This window comes from Ovis canadensis, chromosome 25 (genome assembly GCF_042477335.2).
Source record: "Ovis canadensis isolate MfBH-ARS-UI-01 breed Bighorn chromosome 25, ARS-UI_OviCan_v2, whole genome shotgun sequence".
Lineage (NCBI taxonomy): Eukaryota > Metazoa > Chordata > Mammalia > Artiodactyla > Bovidae > Ovis > Ovis canadensis.
Genome location: NC_091269.1, coordinates 59,972,699 through 59,990,443, shown reverse-complemented (window position 1 = coordinate 59,990,443; position 17,745 = coordinate 59,972,699). Strand labels below are relative to the sequence as shown.

The 17,745-nt window shown below is 44.7% G+C and overlaps 1 protein-coding gene across 6 annotated transcripts in view; it reads right to left on the bottom strand.

Annotated features, from left to right (window-relative positions):
- The window catches only part of MAPK8 (mitogen-activated protein kinase 8), a 98,647-nt gene extending 93,597 nt beyond the window's left edge, over window positions 1-5,050 (bottom strand). For 2 of the 6 annotated variants that reach the window (XM_069572433.1, XM_069572435.1), the window contains exon 1: window positions 4,835-5,031. The gene's annotated coding sequence lies outside the window, so the exon portion shown is untranslated. Of the gene's footprint in view, window positions 1-4,834 lie in introns of all 6 variants that reach the window. The other 4 variants (XM_069572436.1, XM_069572438.1, XM_069572432.1 and 1 more) reach the window with 3 other exon arrangements.
- Window positions 5,051-17,745: the final 12,695 nt, after the last annotated feature.

Here is a 17,745-nt window from a genome sequence, read left to right as displayed (position 1 = left end):
TCCAACCAGTCCATTCTGAAGGAGATCAGCCCTGGGTGTTCTTTGGAAGGACTGATGCTAAAGCTGAAACTCCAATACTTTGGCCACCTCATGCGAAGAGTTGACTCATTGGAAAAGACCCTGATGTTGGGAGGGACTGGGGGCAGGAGGAGAAGGGAACAACAGAGGATGAGATGGCTGGATGGCATCACCAACTCGATGGACATGGGTTTGGGTGAACTCTGGGAGTTGGTGATGGACAGGGAGGCCTGGTGTGATGCGGTTCATGGGGTCGCAAAAAGTCAGACACAACTGAGCATCTGAACTGAATGCTACATATCCAGAAATGTTCCATAAACTGAACTAGCCTATGCCATATAGCTAGTTAGATCTGGAGTATGGATTGGAACTCAGGGCTGACTCTAAAGTTCATGCTAGCAACCACAACTAAGTTTGAACATCTTAACATTCTAAAATATTGATTAGATTTTAACCAAATCTGATGCACTACAAAGCTATATGGATGGAGACATATATCAATATTTGTGCTATATTTGTTACACAACCCACCACCCTGAAAAAGAACGGCAGTTAATAAATACTCTAAAAGGCCTTATACATATATACTGCTACTGCTAAGTCACTTGTCGTGTCCAACTCTGTGCAACCCCATAGACGGCAGCCCGCCAGGCTCCCCCATCCATGGGATTCTCCAGGCAAGAACACTGGAGTAGGTTGCCATCTCCTTCTCCAATGCATCAAAGTGAAAAGTGAAAGTGAAGTCACTAAGTCGTGTCCAACCCTCACCCTCAGCGACCCTGTGAACTGCAGCCTTCCAGGCTCCTCCGTCCATGGAATTTTCCAGGCAAGAATACTGGAGTGGGGTGCCATTGCCTTCTCCATACATATACACACTCATATATAATTTTAAAAACTAGATTTCAATAAAACTTGGCCTTGCCAGGATTGTTCATTTGGGAGACGCCTCATAATCTTTTAAAAGGACATAAATTCACTGTTTAGATAGGCCTTAAATTCTATTCATGATCATAAGCTTCTTGAGGCCAATAAACTCTTCTTTTTCACATTTTCCACTAAGTATCTGAAAGCACTAGTCTCATTAGTAAGCTCGGTGCTATGGAATGAATAAAATATACCATCCAAAGAATTGCCGGGGCTTTCCAGGTGTGCAGTGGTAAAGACTCTGCCTGCCAAAGCAGACACCGGTTCGATCCCTGCATAGGAAAGATCCCCTGGTGTAGGGAAGATCCCCTGGCGTAGGGAAGATCCCCTGGAGTAGGAAATGGCAACCCACACCAGTATTCTTGCCTGGAAAATTCCATGGAGAGAGGAGCCTGGTGGGCTACACTTCATGGGGTCAAAAAGAGTCGGACACGACTGAGTACGAGGACGAAAGAACTCCTGGCTTCCAGTGAGGCTTTATAGTTGATATATAAGTATCGATATTATAGAAAATATTGTTTCAGTAATTTTCTCTGCTTCTGTACATTACAAAGTCTAAGTTTCATTGTTGTTCTTGACACAGGATTTTGGTATCACCCAAGAAGGACTCTTTTGTCCCAGTAGGTTTTCTAAAGAACCAACTATCTGGGGAAATAACCTTTCTATTTAAAAAAAAAAAAAAAGCTCCAACAGCCTCAGTTTATAGTTCTAACCAAAAAGATAAGCCACTTGTCTACAGCTCTAGGGCTTGTTGACAACAAAGTTCAGATGACAGAACTGAGAAGTGAACCTAGATCTGATTCCTGGAAATGTCTATTTCTACCTGTTGCCCTGATTGACAGAAGTAAGGGCAGCTTACTTTAATAAGCTCCTGTCACCTTTTCAGCAGCAAAGTTTGTTGACTCAGAACTCATTTGTGAAATCAAAGTTCAAGTTAATCTGCATTAGAGCAAGAAGACAAAGCTACTAAATATTGATGTAAAGAACCCATGACTAAGACAATAAGCATCACAGCTCACAGAAATAGGCAAATGACTTCCATCTAAAGCTATGTGCCTATAATGACTTCCTTGAACTGCATGAATCAGTGCGACTACTATCCATACTACTGACTCGAGCAGAGATCTCTAGAGAGCTGGCATCTTAATATCAGACATTACTTTATACACGTGCAACAACGCATCTCAATTATCTGGATGACTCAAATATGTCAAAACTCAACTCACTGACAAAGCCAAGACATTAAGAATCAGGCTTCTATTCAACAAGCTTTTAATTGCAACTAGGATAATTTGTGACTAGTCACTTAATAAATTACTTCAAGTTGTTTCACTAAGCATTGAGTATCATCACAAGGTTATTTCCATAATATTAGGCACTGGGCAAACAGCTGAGACTCTAATTTCATTAATTTTGGTAGAATTTACTCTTAAACTAATTTCCCTCCAAGTGACCTTTCTCCTAGGATATAAAGGATATAGTTTTTTGCTCTTCCAGGAGAATTAAAGGGAGCCCTTTTCAAATTCATTAATGGAATATACTTATTATCAGAATCAGTGTTCTCTCTTCCTTTAAAGATAACATAGAGCGTAATAAGGAAGAACTGCTATTGAGTATGGGGTGTCTTGAAAAAGTTTTTTAAAGCCAACAGAATTTAGAAAACCAAGTTAAAAAAACTCTGACTTGACACAAGTATAGCATGACTGTGAGGACCTGTATCAGTTACCCTTACTGAAATCTGACATATTAACTAGGTAAAGCAATAAAGCTTAGCATCTCAAGATTTTCATCCTTTATGTTAATAAAGTATCATTTTATTTCTTTATTTGTTCTCTAAATCAGAGAATAAGTTCACCTCAAATTCTTTTATATCCAAAGCAAATGCTAAGATATACTAAGTGGAAAAGAGATGTAATGTGGATAAATTAATATTATTTTCAGTTTTAGGCCCATATGCCTCACCAATAGTATTAGTACAATGAAGAATTTAGAATTAAACATTTCTAACAAAAACTTTTATGCAATTTGTTTCCTTTAACTTTTCTGCTTAAAAGAGCATTCAGAAACTTTTCAAGTAATATTCACAAAAGGTAATATTCACAATCATTATTGACCCTGTTGAAATATCACTGTGTGTCTGTGTACTTACACACAGAGACACACACATATTTTTAAGAGTATTTTAGACAAGGTTTAATTTTAAGATAGTCAATGGGTTAGAAGTGATAGGAAAAAAAAATAATACTGAAGTGATTCAAAAGCCCCTATTTTCATGACAGATAATATATATGAATTGATCATTTAGTCATCTGGAAGTGAGTTTGCTTGAGGCTTCCAAAACTATACAGAGAACATTAAAATGTTTTTTGTTAAGGCTTGAATTTCGATGTTATCAGCTCTAAAGAGCTTTCCATCAATCTGATTTTCATTGAACACTTACTATATTCCAGGCTAAGTGTTAGAAACACAAATGCAAGACAGGCCTGTCCTCAAGGAAGTCACACTGTGATTGCTTGTTACATCAGGTACACACTACACATGCTCACTCACAGCATCTGACCTCCTAGGCTTAACCCACAGCAAGGGATTCTGAAGCAAATATTACAAATGACTGTAACGAAATACATAAAAGCTGTTGTACGTTTAGACCAAATGTAAGCCTACTTCTTCATAAGTATAATGTTACACTAGAAATTCCAGATACACTACTAAAAAACAGTAGAATGACCCAAAGCATAACTATACCTTCTTTAACTCACATCACTTAAACAACCGTCTAATTTAAAGGTACATCTGTTATAGTTCAAAGTATTTTCTTCCATTACAGAGTATTTCTCTTTGCCCTCAAACTCCATCTGGGTACAATACTGAACAGTTCCTGAATGAATGAATGAAATAAACAGATGTTCTAATTACCAAGGAGGTACTTGCTAGGTGCTTTTCTTAAAACACAATGGACTGACAGGCCAGAATTCTACTAGAAAGATCAGTGAGTTTAGGGGCAAAAATAGTAACCATTGGACACTGTCTGATACCGTGCAGTCAACATGTTATTAAGTTAGTTCACAGAAAACATATGATGGGAAACTTTCAGAAATTAAAATGATAAGTGCTCACCACAGGACTTTAGAGGAGACTTGGCTCCCATCGAAGGACAGGGAACACAAGCGCAAGACAAAGAGAAGGGAGGGTGGGGTGAAAAAGTCAAAAGGTCGCCGCCGAGTGAGCCTCCAGAGCAATGCGCGCTGACCACTGAAGCTCGCGCTGAGCCTGACGGACACCTCCACCTCCTGCCCAAGCCTCGAGCCCCAGCTCTTCCTCCAAGGCGGGAGCTGAAGGCCACTCCAGCCTCTTTCGGCACCGCCGCCTGCGTTCGCTCAGAACATTAGCACAAAGAAACCACCGAGAAACAAAACGCTGTCCCCGTGGGCGCCGGGCACGCGTCGCGACCCGGCCACCGGAGCGCTCTTTGCGGGTCCCTGCCGCCGGGAGAGGCAGCCGGGGAGCAGCGGGCCGACTAGGCGCCTTCGTCCAGACCTTCGCCCAAGTGTTTCAGAACTTGCCACCCGCCTCCCGCTCCATTTTCCTCTCCCGACGTGGGCGCTGGACCCGCGCGAGGAGGGCGCGCGAGGACCGACGGGCGGAGCTGGGGCCGAGGGGGCGGCCGGGACGCGCCCGGGTCCCGCAGCCCCACGCCCCCTGGCCCCCGCCGCCTCTGCCGCTATTGTTCCCGCGCCGCCTCCGCCGGCCGCGCGCCCCCCGCCCGCCGCGCGCTCCCGTCCTCATTCCCGGGAGGGGGTCACGGCTGAGCAAAGGCGGTGGCGGCGGCACAATAACATAAACACGGCGGGGCCGCCGGCCGCCCTGGCCCTGAGGCACTGGCCGCACTCACCCGGCAGCGCAGCGAATGGCGACAGGAAAGCCCGGCGGCGGGAACCGGCGCCGTCTCGGCGGTCTCCGCAGCCGTTACCCAGCGCTGCTCGCGGCTCCGCGATCCGGGCCGCGTCGTCCGGCCTCCGCCGCTCCGCTGAGTAACAGGGACGCGGGCCGTCACCGCGCACGCCCGCTCACGTCATCGCGCAGGACCCCGCCTCCGCGCTTCGCGAGCGGCCCATGGGGCGGGGCAGCCCGGGGGCCCGGATTGCGGGGGCGGAGCCCGCAACCCGGGGGCGGGGCTACTGCAGGGGGATGGGCGGGCTTGCGGAGGTCGCCTGGAGGCGGAGCTACGAGAAGAGCGCGTGAGAGTCTCCAGTGCGGGGTGTGGCGGAGTGCTGAACGGGGCGGGGATTTGCTCCTGGCGCGTGGCGGCGTGTGGCCTGAGTGCCCCGCAGCTGTATGGGGGCGGTCCGCTAGTCCCAGCCAAGGCCTCTGGGGCTCCTTGCCCCAGAGTTTGAAGGTCAGGTGCGCTTAAGCCGGACCCGCCCGGGAATCTGGCACTATGGCTAGGGCTCACACCTGAGGGACAAAAAGCTCTTTACCATGACTGACAGTACGTTCCACTCGGAGGACACCTGCTTCGGGCTCAGCAACCCTCAAGCAAATGTTCTCTTAAGCCACTTGGAAAAACCTGCCTCCTGTTTTCCCTAAGTCCACTTCCTACAGAAGTCACTGCATTATCCTGTTTGTCTCGGCCCCACAAGGCATGTATATATATGTTAGCTAGAGAAGTGACAAATTGGCAAGCCCTTAAATATCCGGCGAGTGGAAAGATGTCTAAATTACATACATGTTTGCAATAGAATACATTTTAGAAGTTTAAATACCATGTGTTCGAGGGATTCTTAACGACACAGGAAAATGTTCATCATACTTCATTAAGAGAAAGAAGCAAATCTATTATACATGGAGAGAATGATCCTACTTATATACTACACATACATAGAAAAAAACTGAAAAAAACACGTGGCAAATCATTTTAACAACCTAGACAGCATATTGAAAAGCAGAGACATTACTTTGCCGACAAAAGTCTGTCTAGTCAAAGCTATGGTTTTTCCAGTAGTCATGTATGGATGTGAGAGTTGGAACATAAAGAAAGCAGAGCGCCAAAGCATTGATGCTTTTGAACTGTGGTGTTGGAGAAGACTCTTGAGAGTTCGTTGGACTGCAAGGAGATCCAACCAGTCAATCCTAAAAGAAATCAGTCCTGAATATTCATTGGAAGGACTGATGCTGAAGCTGAAACTCCAATACTTTGGCCACCTGATGCGAAGAGCTGACTCATTTGAAAAGACCCTGATGCTGGGAAAGATTGAGGGCAGGAGGAGAAGAGGATGACAGAGGATGAGATGGTTGGATGGTATCACCGACCCGATGGACATGAGTTGAGCAAGCTCCAGGAGTTGGTGATGGACAGGGAACCCTGGCATGCTGCAGTCCATGGGATCGCAGAGTCAGATGTGACTGAATGACTGAACTGAACTGATTTTAACAGTAGTTCATCATTGGACTGTGAATTGGTTTTCTTTTATATTTTAAGTATTTCCCCGTGGTTTCCACATTGTGTTCATAATCAGAAAAAAAAGTATACTACTTTAGTAATGAATAATACATATTTATTGAATAAAGGAGTGAATTCAGGTAGACTGTCTTCCATGTCATGTTGGGCTGACCTGTTTCCAGTGATTCTGAAATGAAACATAAATTCATTTGTTCAGTCTCTCCCTAATTCCTCCCTCTCTCTCGGCTTCTTTATTTCCTTCCTTTCTTTATTTCTCAAATAAATATTTATTACATGCCCATTCTGTGCCAAGCACTTTGCTAACACTGGAAATAGGATGGTGCTTACAGACCTAATCATTATAATATAGAAATAATAACAGTAAACAAATCCAAAATGATCGCTGCATTATAATACAAAATGATATTGAACCAGTTGATGAAATTAATAAAGCCAGGAACGTCTTCCTTGAGGAACTGCCTCTTGAACTGAGAACAGATTCAACCAGGCAAAAAACATTTGTTTCAGACAGAGGTAATTTAGTGTGCAAGAGTCATGTGATGACAGGGAGCAGGGTGAGTTTGATAAATTGAGGAAAAGACCAGTGCTGCTGGAAAAGCAAGGAAGAAGCAGCTATGAGATGATGTTTGAAAGATTATAAAAGAACCAAACCTAGTACAGCCATACTACTCATGCTGAAAATCTTGTCTTTATCCTAAGTGCAATGGGAAGCACCTGGCATGCTGTAGCAAAGTGTGTGGCATGGTCAGAATGGCATCTTGAGAAGATTACTTGTTGAAAAGAGGCCAGGTAGACACAGGCGCAGTCTAGATGGCAGGTGGCAGAGGCTTGCTCTAGCGTGGCGGTCATGGAAACAGTAAAAGGACCCTCTGGGAGAACTTGGTGATGGATTTAGGTGGACAGTGAAAGAAACGGAGTTATTATGGAAGAGTTGTAAGTTTTTTGCATGTGGCCAAAGATGGGATGTGTGTGCTGGTTCACTGAGATGGGAATCTTGGAAGAGAACAGCAGTTGCATGGGAAGATTGTGAGAACAAATAGTTTGAAGGTTTTGATCTGCCCCAAAGAGATGCCAGATTGGAAGGTGGTATTCAGAGCTGGGATCAGGTGGATAAGAGAAGAATCATTGGCAGATAGTGATGACTTAAAGCCTTGGGGGTGGATCAGTTAGCCTCGGCCTGAGTGAGAAAAGGAACTGAACAAGAAGAAAACATGGCTTGGAGCCAGGCTTAAGGAACTTCAGCACTGAATTAATACAAAAAAGAGGAGCCTGAGAAAGAGCTCCCAAGAGGAAGAAGGAAAACCAGGGGAGAAGGATTCAGGAAAGAGTGATCAGTAATATCAAGTGTAAGAGGAAGCTTAAAATCCTGGAGTACTTAGATCCAGAAGTAGTTTGAAGTGGGCTAAGGAATGAATGGGAGATTGAAAATGGAGATGGTGGGTAATGATGAGTCAGGAAGTGAAGGAAGACACATACATATTTACATCTGGTAGGGAGACTGTTAGGAGGGAAAGGTGGAACAGAGGGAAAAAGCATGAGTGTAAGTTTCCTGGGAGAGCGAGGTGAAGGAAAGGGTGGAGGATATAAGACTGGACAGGCAGGTGGAAGTATTGACAGGTACCTCCTGCTCCCCAGCAGATAATACAGAACACGTGGAAGTAGCAAAAGACAAAATAATCAGCGCGGTTGTGGAGTGAGTGCTGCAGAACAGAGCTCCCAGTCTTCATACCTAGCTCTATAATGCTAGTAACAGCCTCTCTTTCCACAGGAAGAGCTTCTGGTTGAGCCTCAGCCTTCCACTGCCAGCTTCCACTTATCTACATCTAGAAAAAGACATCCTGCATGGTTATATACATATATGTGCATGTGTGTGATTTCGGAAGGCGTTTCACTATTTGTGATCGAATGTTATCATCTTGATAGTCTGCAAATTCAAAATCCTTTCCGTAACCCAGACATGGCTCTGGGCCTCCTTCTTCCTTCTCATGGCATTCTTCCTTGTTAACTGGTTGTAGTTCCTTTTGAACCTATTGAGGGCTCACTCAGTAAAAGGAGAGCTAAGGAACTGTTTCATTATTGGCTCTTTAATAAAGTTCTACCCTTGCCTGCCACAGCTTAGGTATACCTGTGCTAAACTGCCTTCTTGCCATCCACATCCAGCTTTGAAGGTATTCAATATTTATCCCCTGGGGAAGAAAAAAAGGGAATTGAGTGGAAGGGAAAGACTATGTCATTGAAGTCCTGTAATAATAAATAAAATCCTTGCTGTTGTTTTAAATAAATATATATTTAGGAAGAAGACTTTTCATCAGGTGTCTCAACAAGGATTCTGTGCCTCATTTACAAATTCTTCACCCACATTTCCTGTGCTGCTGCTGCTGAGTCGCTTCAGTCGTGTCCGACTCTGTGCGACCCCATAGACGGCAGCCCACCAGGCTCCGCTGTCCCTGGGATTCTCCAGGCAAGAACACTGGAGTAGGTTGCCATTTCCTTCTCCAACCCGTGAAAGTGAAGTCTCTCAGTCGTGTCCGACTCTTCGAGACCCCATGGACTACAGCCTACCAGGCTCCTCTGTGTAAAATTTGTCATTTGCACTGCAGAAAATTCATCTGGGTCCCGTGGTAGAGAGAAGAGAGCCATTCACTACTGGCCCCTCTCCCTCGACAGTTTTAGGGAGGACACATCGCCCTTGCATCTCCATCGCCATCTCTGTTTCTGTCTTCATCCCCACCTCTGTCTCCATCTCCGTCTCTACATCCATTCCTGCCTTCATCTCCATCGCCACCTTCATGGCTCCCTCCCTTGCCCCTCAGATGTAAACCTGGAATTCATGTTAGATTGGCTTGCATTCAGAAAATGACCTTTTAGTAGGGAGTGCCCTATGAATTCCCAAATTCTGCCAAAAGTTCTACACATTTCCAGCTAAATTTAAAAAGGCTTTTTGTAGTGTTATTGGCTAGCAAGAAGGAGATTCTGGCATCCCTGTAGAGTTAAGAGTCATTGTCTTCAGGTGGCAGGATTTTGAGCCCCCTGCAAAGCAGAAATGTTGCTAAGAGAGGTGTTTACTGTGACCTCCTTGGCAGAGGCCTCTGGCCAGGATCTGTCTCCAGTCGCTGACTCCAGGGGTGATCTGGAGTCCTCCAGTGGTCCTGAAATGATGTTCTTGTTTCTAGAAAGCAGAGGGGAAGAGACCATCTGGTAAAGGAATGTCGACAGCTCCTTTATCCTGTTCCTAAGCAGATTCCCATACAAAAACATTTCTGCTTCTCTGGGGTAGGTTTCATTGCCCCTCATGCCCAGACCAGCAAGATTAATTCTCAGCTGCATCAGCCTTCCAGCTTGAGGCTTACTGTGGATCTAAGAAGAGGGCAGAAGAGAGTAGAGTTTCTGTGTGGGGAAAGGCAGAGGAAATGCCATAGCCCTTCAAGGTACAGACCATTTAAATGAAAGACAACTGCACGGGGAAGAAAGTGAGCATTCCTTCCTGAATCTCAGACAGTTTACGCTCCACCTGATGCTTGACAGATAAACAATGCAGCATAAATGGGGAGAAAACTATTTCTGGAGGTGCTAAACCACACAAAGACTGGATAGGGTCTCAAACCCAGCCCACTTTCCCTATCCCTCACTCACAGTATTCTGTTTCCTTGTAAAGCAAAGCGTGGTTGGTAAATGTCGGCCTATGCAGAGCAGAGAGCAGGACTCCCCTTCCCTTGGAATCAGCAGGAACAATAGGGATATCACAGATAAACTTCTCAAAGTCAGGACCATGGCATGAGGTTCTATCACCAAGAAATCAAGCAAGGCTGTGCCCACAAAGAGATGAGGCTCATCCTGTCTGGATCCTCTTGTGCACGTTCTTAGGGAAGATGGGACCAAACTGATAGATTTAAATACATGGCTCATTCTACTCTCACAGAAGGCTGGGCATCAGGATCTTGGAGGTCGAATTCCCCACTGTGTCAGAGGTCAGCAGCCCTGAGAGGGAGGATGGATGGGGCTGAAAGAAGCGGCCAAAGAGCAAACCAAACATCAGGAGCTAGCTTGCGGGGCAAAGATTTTAACCACAAAAGAAAAAGAACTACACAGAAATGAAAGTCCCCTGAAGAGACTAGCAAGGCACTAGACTTCCCTTCACCCAAGCAGTCCTATAAAGCTTATAGATCTGAGCGAAGAAGTACAAGAGTGCCGGGTAAAGAGCAAGTTCAAGGATTTTTGAGTGGTATTCAGTTGCAATCGAAAGTCAGGTTTCAAAATGGGGCGTGTGTGTGTGTGTGTGTGTGTGTGAGAGAGAGAGAGAGAGAGAGAGAGAGAGAGAGAGAGAGAGAGAGTGTTTGCACGTGCTCAGTTGCGTCCAACTCTTTGCAATCCCGTGGATTGGAGCCCACCAGGCTCCTGTGTCCATGGAATTTTCCAGGAAAGAATACTGGGGTGGGTTGCCATTTCCTACTCCAGGGAATCTTCCCGATCCACGGATTGAACCTGCATCTCTTGTGTCTCCTGCATTGGCAGGTGATTTTTTTTTTTTTTTTTAACCACTGAGTCACCTGGGAAATCCCTCAAAATGGCATAATGGTGGATATTTCTATAGACTCTTTCTCAACTCAGAGAAATAAAGACAACACTTGGAGGGAGTATCCAGGAGCTGGGGTTTTCCTGAGCATGTTGAATGAAAGGGTGGAGGGCAAGGAAATTGAAAGTATTCCTGAGAAGATCAGGATAAGGACTGTGGGGTCCAGGTTGGGCAAGAGGTACAGTGAGGCAAGGAGTATGGTGAGGCTGGTAGAGGACAGATAGATTGGGGCAAAATTCACACAAGGAGCAAGGGTTTTCAGTACTTTAGGACTGAGAATGGTTGTCAGTGTACATAAGGGCATGCCTGAGGGAGCTGGCCAGAAAGGAATTAGATGAGACAATGTAGTTTAAGTTTCTGACGTGGAGCAGCCCCTAGGCATGTTCACCACTGAGAATGGTTGATCTGAAGCAGAACTAAAAATCACTCATAAAGTGAGTGTCAAGGAACTGCTAGTCTTTGTATTGGACAGGTCAAACTAGATGTCCCAGATTGTCCAGGATGGGCCCAGTTTACACCTGTTTCCCTAGTGTATTTATTAACAGCACTTCCCATACTTTCAAATATGTTCTTTTAAGTTTGAGTGATGATTAATTTCAATGGCAGCGGCAGTGGAGGCAGCAAGAAACATGGCCCAGGAGGGAGGAGGGGATCTGCACGGGGGCAGGGCTGGGACCTCAGCGAGAGGCACCTTCCCATCAGTCTCCAGAGCACCTCCCTGGGGAATCTGCACACATATGAATTCTTTGACTTGAACTCAAGGACAGAGGCTTCCCAGGTGGCTCAGTAGTAAAAAAAATCCGCCTGCCAGCGCAGGAGACACAAGAGACACGGGTTCGATCCCTGGGTCAGGAAAACACCGTGAAGTAGGAAATGGCATGGAGAAGGAAATGGCAACCCACTCCAGCATTCTTGCCTGGAGAATCCCCATGGACAGAGGAGCCCGGCTGACCACAGTCCATAGGGTCACAAACAGCTGGACACAGCTGAGTGTGCGTGAGCACGCACAGTGACAGGCTCTGCTCCTCCTCAAATGACTTTGTTAGCTATAAACTGTATCTTTTTAGAAAATACAGATGCTGCATAGACATTGCAGTAAATCGTTTCAAGGTATTATTAGCGTTCTTCAAAAAGTTTAGGATACCTGGTTTTAAAAACCGCTGTGACATGGCAAAGCAAATATCTACAGTCTTAGAAATTAAGGTTAAGGATTGTTTTATTCAGTGAAAATGAATACCATTTTCATCTGAAGCTACAGAGGAACCAATTATTAATGAGGAAGACAATCTTAAAATTGATTTTTCCTTCTAATTGATGATACAGCAATAAAGCAATAATACACAAATAGCTGTTTTAAATTACACACAAATCGTGAAGCAGCTTTTCATTTCTTGTTCAATTTTGCACAAGTTACAGAAGATATCAGCTGCTGCTGCTGCTGCTAAGTCACTTCAGTCGTGGCTGACTCTGTGTGACTCCATAGACGGCAGCCCACTGGGCTCCCCCGTCCCTGGGATTCTCCAGGCAAGAACACTGGAGTGGGTTGCCATTTCCTTCTCCAATGCATGAAAGTGAAAATGAAGTTGCTCAGTCATGTCGTGACCCCATGGACTGCAGCCTACCAGGCTCCTCCATCCATGGGATTTTCCAGGCAAGAGTACTGGAGTGGGTTGCCATTGCCTTCTCCAGAAGGTATCAGAGGAAATATTAAAAAATGACATTGCATAAATTTACATTTAAAACTGTAAGACATAAAACAGAGTTAAATTTTCTTTTAGAAAAAATGTTCTTCAATAATCATCATTTCCAAATGTACTAAAATTTCTATTTTAAAATAATTTGTCAGAAATTTATCCTGATGTTGTCACAGCCTATAAAATACTCACCACAGCACCGATGGTGGTTGTATCCGTAGAAAATCCTTCTCAAAAAATTCAGTTTATTTTTAGCTATGTCATGCGGTTTGCAGGATCTTAGTTCCCTGACCAGGGATTGAGCCATGGACTGTAGAGGTGAAAGTCCAGAATCCTAACCACTAGGCACCAGGGAGCTTTCCTCAAATTTAAAATTATAAAAAATTATTTGTTATCTTCACTTGCCAAGGGTGACTGATGTCATTTTCAATTATCTCAATTGAATGTTGATTTTTAAAAAGTTGTTAAAACTATACATTTTGATTACCTGACAAGTGAATTTGGGAAAAAGTGAGTCAGAAAATTATTATGATCAATCAAGAACCATAATAGCAAAGTATTATATTCATTATAAAAATTATGACACCAAAGGTAATTAATATGAAATAATATCAAATTACAACAGCAAAAATGCAGTCATTTGTGTAATTTGTAGATTTATGCTGTTACTCAGGAATCATTATTGTTGTCGTGGTACAGTTGCTAAGTGGTGTCCAACTCTTTGAGACTCCATGGACTGCAGCACACAAGGCTCCTCTATCCTCCATTAACCCTTGGAGTTTGCTCAAATTCATGTCCATTGAGTTGGTGACGCTATGTAATCATCTCATCCTCTGCCACACCCTTCTCCTCTCACCTTCAGTCTTTCCCAGCATCAGGGTCTTTACCAAGGAGTCAGCTCTTCCCAACAGGTGGCCAAAGTATTGGAACTTCAACTTCAACAACAGTCCTCCCAGTGAATATTCAGGATTGATTTCCTTTAGGATTGACTGGCTTGACGTCCTTGAAGTCCAGGGGACTTTGAAGTCTTCTCCAACATCACAATTTGGTAAGTAGTAAAATGCTTTAAAGGGAAAAGCTCTGTATTTTAGTACCTTTAACGATGGGCTTCCCTGGTAGCTCAGCCAATAGAGATTCTGCCTGCAATGCAGTAGGCCTGGTGGGCTACAGTCCTTGGGGTCACAAGAGTTGGACACGACTTAGCAACTACACTATCGCCACCACCTTTAATGATGCATATTTTCCTGCTCTTTGTAAAAGGGGCCTCCTGTTCTCATTTTGTACTGGCAATTACATAGTTGACCCTACCTTGGGCATTGAATTTACCCAGACTGATTGTATTATATGGCATAGAAACATTTCCAAATGCCTCGTGAATGTCAGGAAATATGGAAAGGGCAGAAGGAAGGCTTGGTAAAGAAATAGTGGACCTTTCAAAATAGGAGGGCTTGGGCCATGAGGAATAAGAGCTTGCGCTGGCCGTGAGGACTGAAAAGGCAGCTGTGTCTTCAGGGAGGTCAGGGGCAGTCAAGGGAAGGAGGTTAAAGAAGTGTCTCTATGGAATCCCTTGGCAGGGGCTGGGGGTGGGGGCAGTTGTTGATTGGTCTGAGTCCCCTCAACAAGGTTGATGAGAAGGTAGAGTCAGGGGCAAGGAATTCGTCTCAAGGATGAGGTTGTAAGCGGGGGCTGCTTTACCCTTCAAGGAGGTTAACTTCTAATTCTGTTAAGATTCGCACAAAGCATTTGCATTATTTGTTTGTGCCAGTCAATATCCCCACAGGAAATAGCCCCACTCAAATGGGGTAATTAAGGAGAGTTTAATAAGGGCGATCTCCAGAGGAGTGGGAAGGGTTAAAGGGAGCCACCAGGAGGCGACGCAGTGTCTTGGGGCTACCAACAACCCCGGAGCCTGAAACACACCTGGTCTCGAGGGGCGAGGAGAAGCAGTGGTTTCAGTACCAAGCCAGGGCAGTGAGAGGAAAGAGCCACTTGTCAGGAGCTGTGGTCTGTGGTGAGAGGAGCTGCGGTCTGCGGCAGAAGGATACAGACAACCCGCAACACGTAAGCAGAGAGGGAATGAGCACCCTGACTTCTCACCGTCTGCCTCCTGCCGTTGCGCGTTGCCTCCCGTCGGCCAAACAGAGCCACAAGCAGAAGGCCAGGGAGCCCGCTCAAGAGTCTATACAGACGAGGCCCTCCCGCCCCGCGCAAAGCGTAGCGCAGGTGAGAGGGTGGAGACCGGATCTGCAGGGACAAGATATTCTGCACGCGATATGTGTATGTGGTATGCATGTTTGTCATTGCTGTTTAGTTGCTAAGTCAGGTCCAACTCTTTTGCAACCCCGTGGAGTCTGCCAGGCTCCTCTGTCCATGGGATCTCCCAGGGAAGACTACTGGAGTGGGTTGCCATTTCCTTCTCCAGGGGATCTTCCTGACCCAGGGATTGAACTCACGTCTCCTGCATTGGCAGGTGGACTCTTTACCGCTGAATCACCAGGGAAGCCCATCTGTCATATATATTCCATATGTACTGCATGTGACACCTGTCATCTGTATAATGTCACATCATATTTTATATAGTGTAATCTTGACCAAGGATAGAGGGAACTAGAGATCAACACACACACACACACACACACACACACACACATACACACATACACACATTTATACACACACACATATATACATACGCGCACACACAGATATATACACACACATTTATACACACACACATATACACACATACACACATTTACACACACACATATATACACACACACAAACACACATATATACACACACATACACACATATACACACATATATATATACACACACATACACACACATATACACACACATTTATATACACACACACACATACACATACACACACACACGCACACAATATGTGTTAGTCACTCAGTCGTGTCTGACTCTTTGCAGCCCCATGGACTGTAGCCTGCCAGGCTCCTCTGTCCATGGAATTCTCCAGGCAAGAATACTGGAATGGGTTGCCATGCCCTTCTCCAATATATGTTATATATAAATATAATTAATTACATGTCAATACATACATATTCTAGAAGAAACACGGCCAAATTAGAATTTGGGAAGTATTGAAAAATTATAACAAAAATTTATCACTTGCTACTAATTGCTCACATATTTCTGATTCTTTCAAAACTCTATGAATATAAAGCTAGCCAGAAAGAAGGGTGCTTTCTAATTTTCTTGGCTACACTTCCCCTGGGGCAGGCAGGAGCAACTAAGGACCTGAGTTCCCATGGAGAAGAGGAGGCAGCTTCTGGGTGTGTGTGTGCGTGTGTGTGTGTGTGTGTGTGTATTTAAGGTGGAGGTACAGGGCAGAGACCTGGGTCAGATACCAGCTTTTTAGGGTGGAGGATGATAGCGTAATTTCCTGCTTGCTCTGTTTAAATGTATCCATGTTTGAACCTGATCCTCACTGGCCTAGAGCCAGGTGTGAAAGGTGTGGACTAGTCCACCTGCCCCCTGCAAGCCCTAAAGTAGGGAGGTGGTGCAGTGCAGATAGCAGCAGAGAAAATATCTAGAAACTGCGTGGCCTGAGGTGGAAATAGGACATTTCCGTTGTCCCAGGGACTTGATGCCTTTGGTTGGATTTGTCAGGAAACCCATTCATTCTCCAGCTCCTAGTCATTCTCTCCAAATCCGCCGCATGCTAAATGCCAGGAATCTCACCTTCCCTCCACACCCTGTGCCCTTCAAATCTCCTACCTTGTCTTTCCTTTCTTTGCTCCCCCAACCAACTGAAGACTCCTAAGGGGGCTCTGATGTCAGTAACAGACACATCTTGTCATTCCTGGGTCCTGCTCCAAGACACTCTGGTTTTAAGAGATGAATCTTTAAAAGGAAATTTTCCAGTATTTCTAAACAGAGTTCCTCTGTTAGAACTCACTGGATATACCAGGCAAAAGTTCACATCAAGAAAATACTGAGGCCCAAGACCTTAGTATTTGGTCAAATTCCTCCAGTCTCCAGGGATCCCAGAATATCTCTTTGGCCTGCTTATGAGTTGCTGACCTCTGTACTCCATCATTTCCCCAACACCTGCCAAAGATGGAGGGCCTTGGAGATCACAGAGAACTTACCCTCGTTGAATTTACTAGTTCTTCTACGTTACAGTTGGAAGGGTGAGAAAATGGAACCAGCCAATCCAAATTAATGCTCACTAGAGTCCAAGAGACACAGGATTGCTCTGCAAAGGGTTTTTGTCAGTGTCTGCCCCAAATGCGATACGTATCCAAGTATAGAGGTGGGCCAGATCCACTGGGAACGCCTCCAGGCAGCCATGCTGGGGTCTCTTCTCCACCCTGATGGGTCATGGAGAACAACTAGCTCCCAATTAAACACAAATTTTGAAGACCTCCAAAATGAGTGTGCTTGTGTGCAAGTATCCTTGCATTTTAGGAATTTTCCATTGGTAGTGAAAACTTCATTGTGATGAGCATTTGTTGCCTGTCTTCCAGAGAATGTGGGCTACTTAGAATTGCAAACATAGGGCCTTAAAGAACACTGAGTGGAACAGTAGAGGGAAAATTGGAGGGGTGATCTTCCAAAACCAGGACAATATTCACGGCACACCGAAAGAATTTCCCGTTGATGGTCGCACTGGATGACCGAGACAGGTTAAAAGGAGATAATACAAAGTCACGTTGTTTTCTAGTTTTCATAGCTCCAAGAAGAAGTGGAGGCTTGTGTAGTGGGCTACCCCCCCCACTCTGTTTGACCCTCCAAGCTTTATCAGCAAGTCCTATCTAAAATTCAATGAACAGATAATCCACTTATTATATGACTCATTTTATGAAGCTAGCATAACCTTTATAATTTAGAAGGTCAATAAAGAAAAGAAAATTATAAGCTAAAATCGTACAAATGTAAATGTAAAGTTTCTAGGCAAAATATTAACAATCTGAATCCAGCAATCCATAAAACGGGTAACTATCATGACCAAGTTCAGCTTATTTCAGGAATACTGATTTAACCTTAGAAAATCGATTAAAATAAATGACTACAATAGCAGAGGAAAGGGA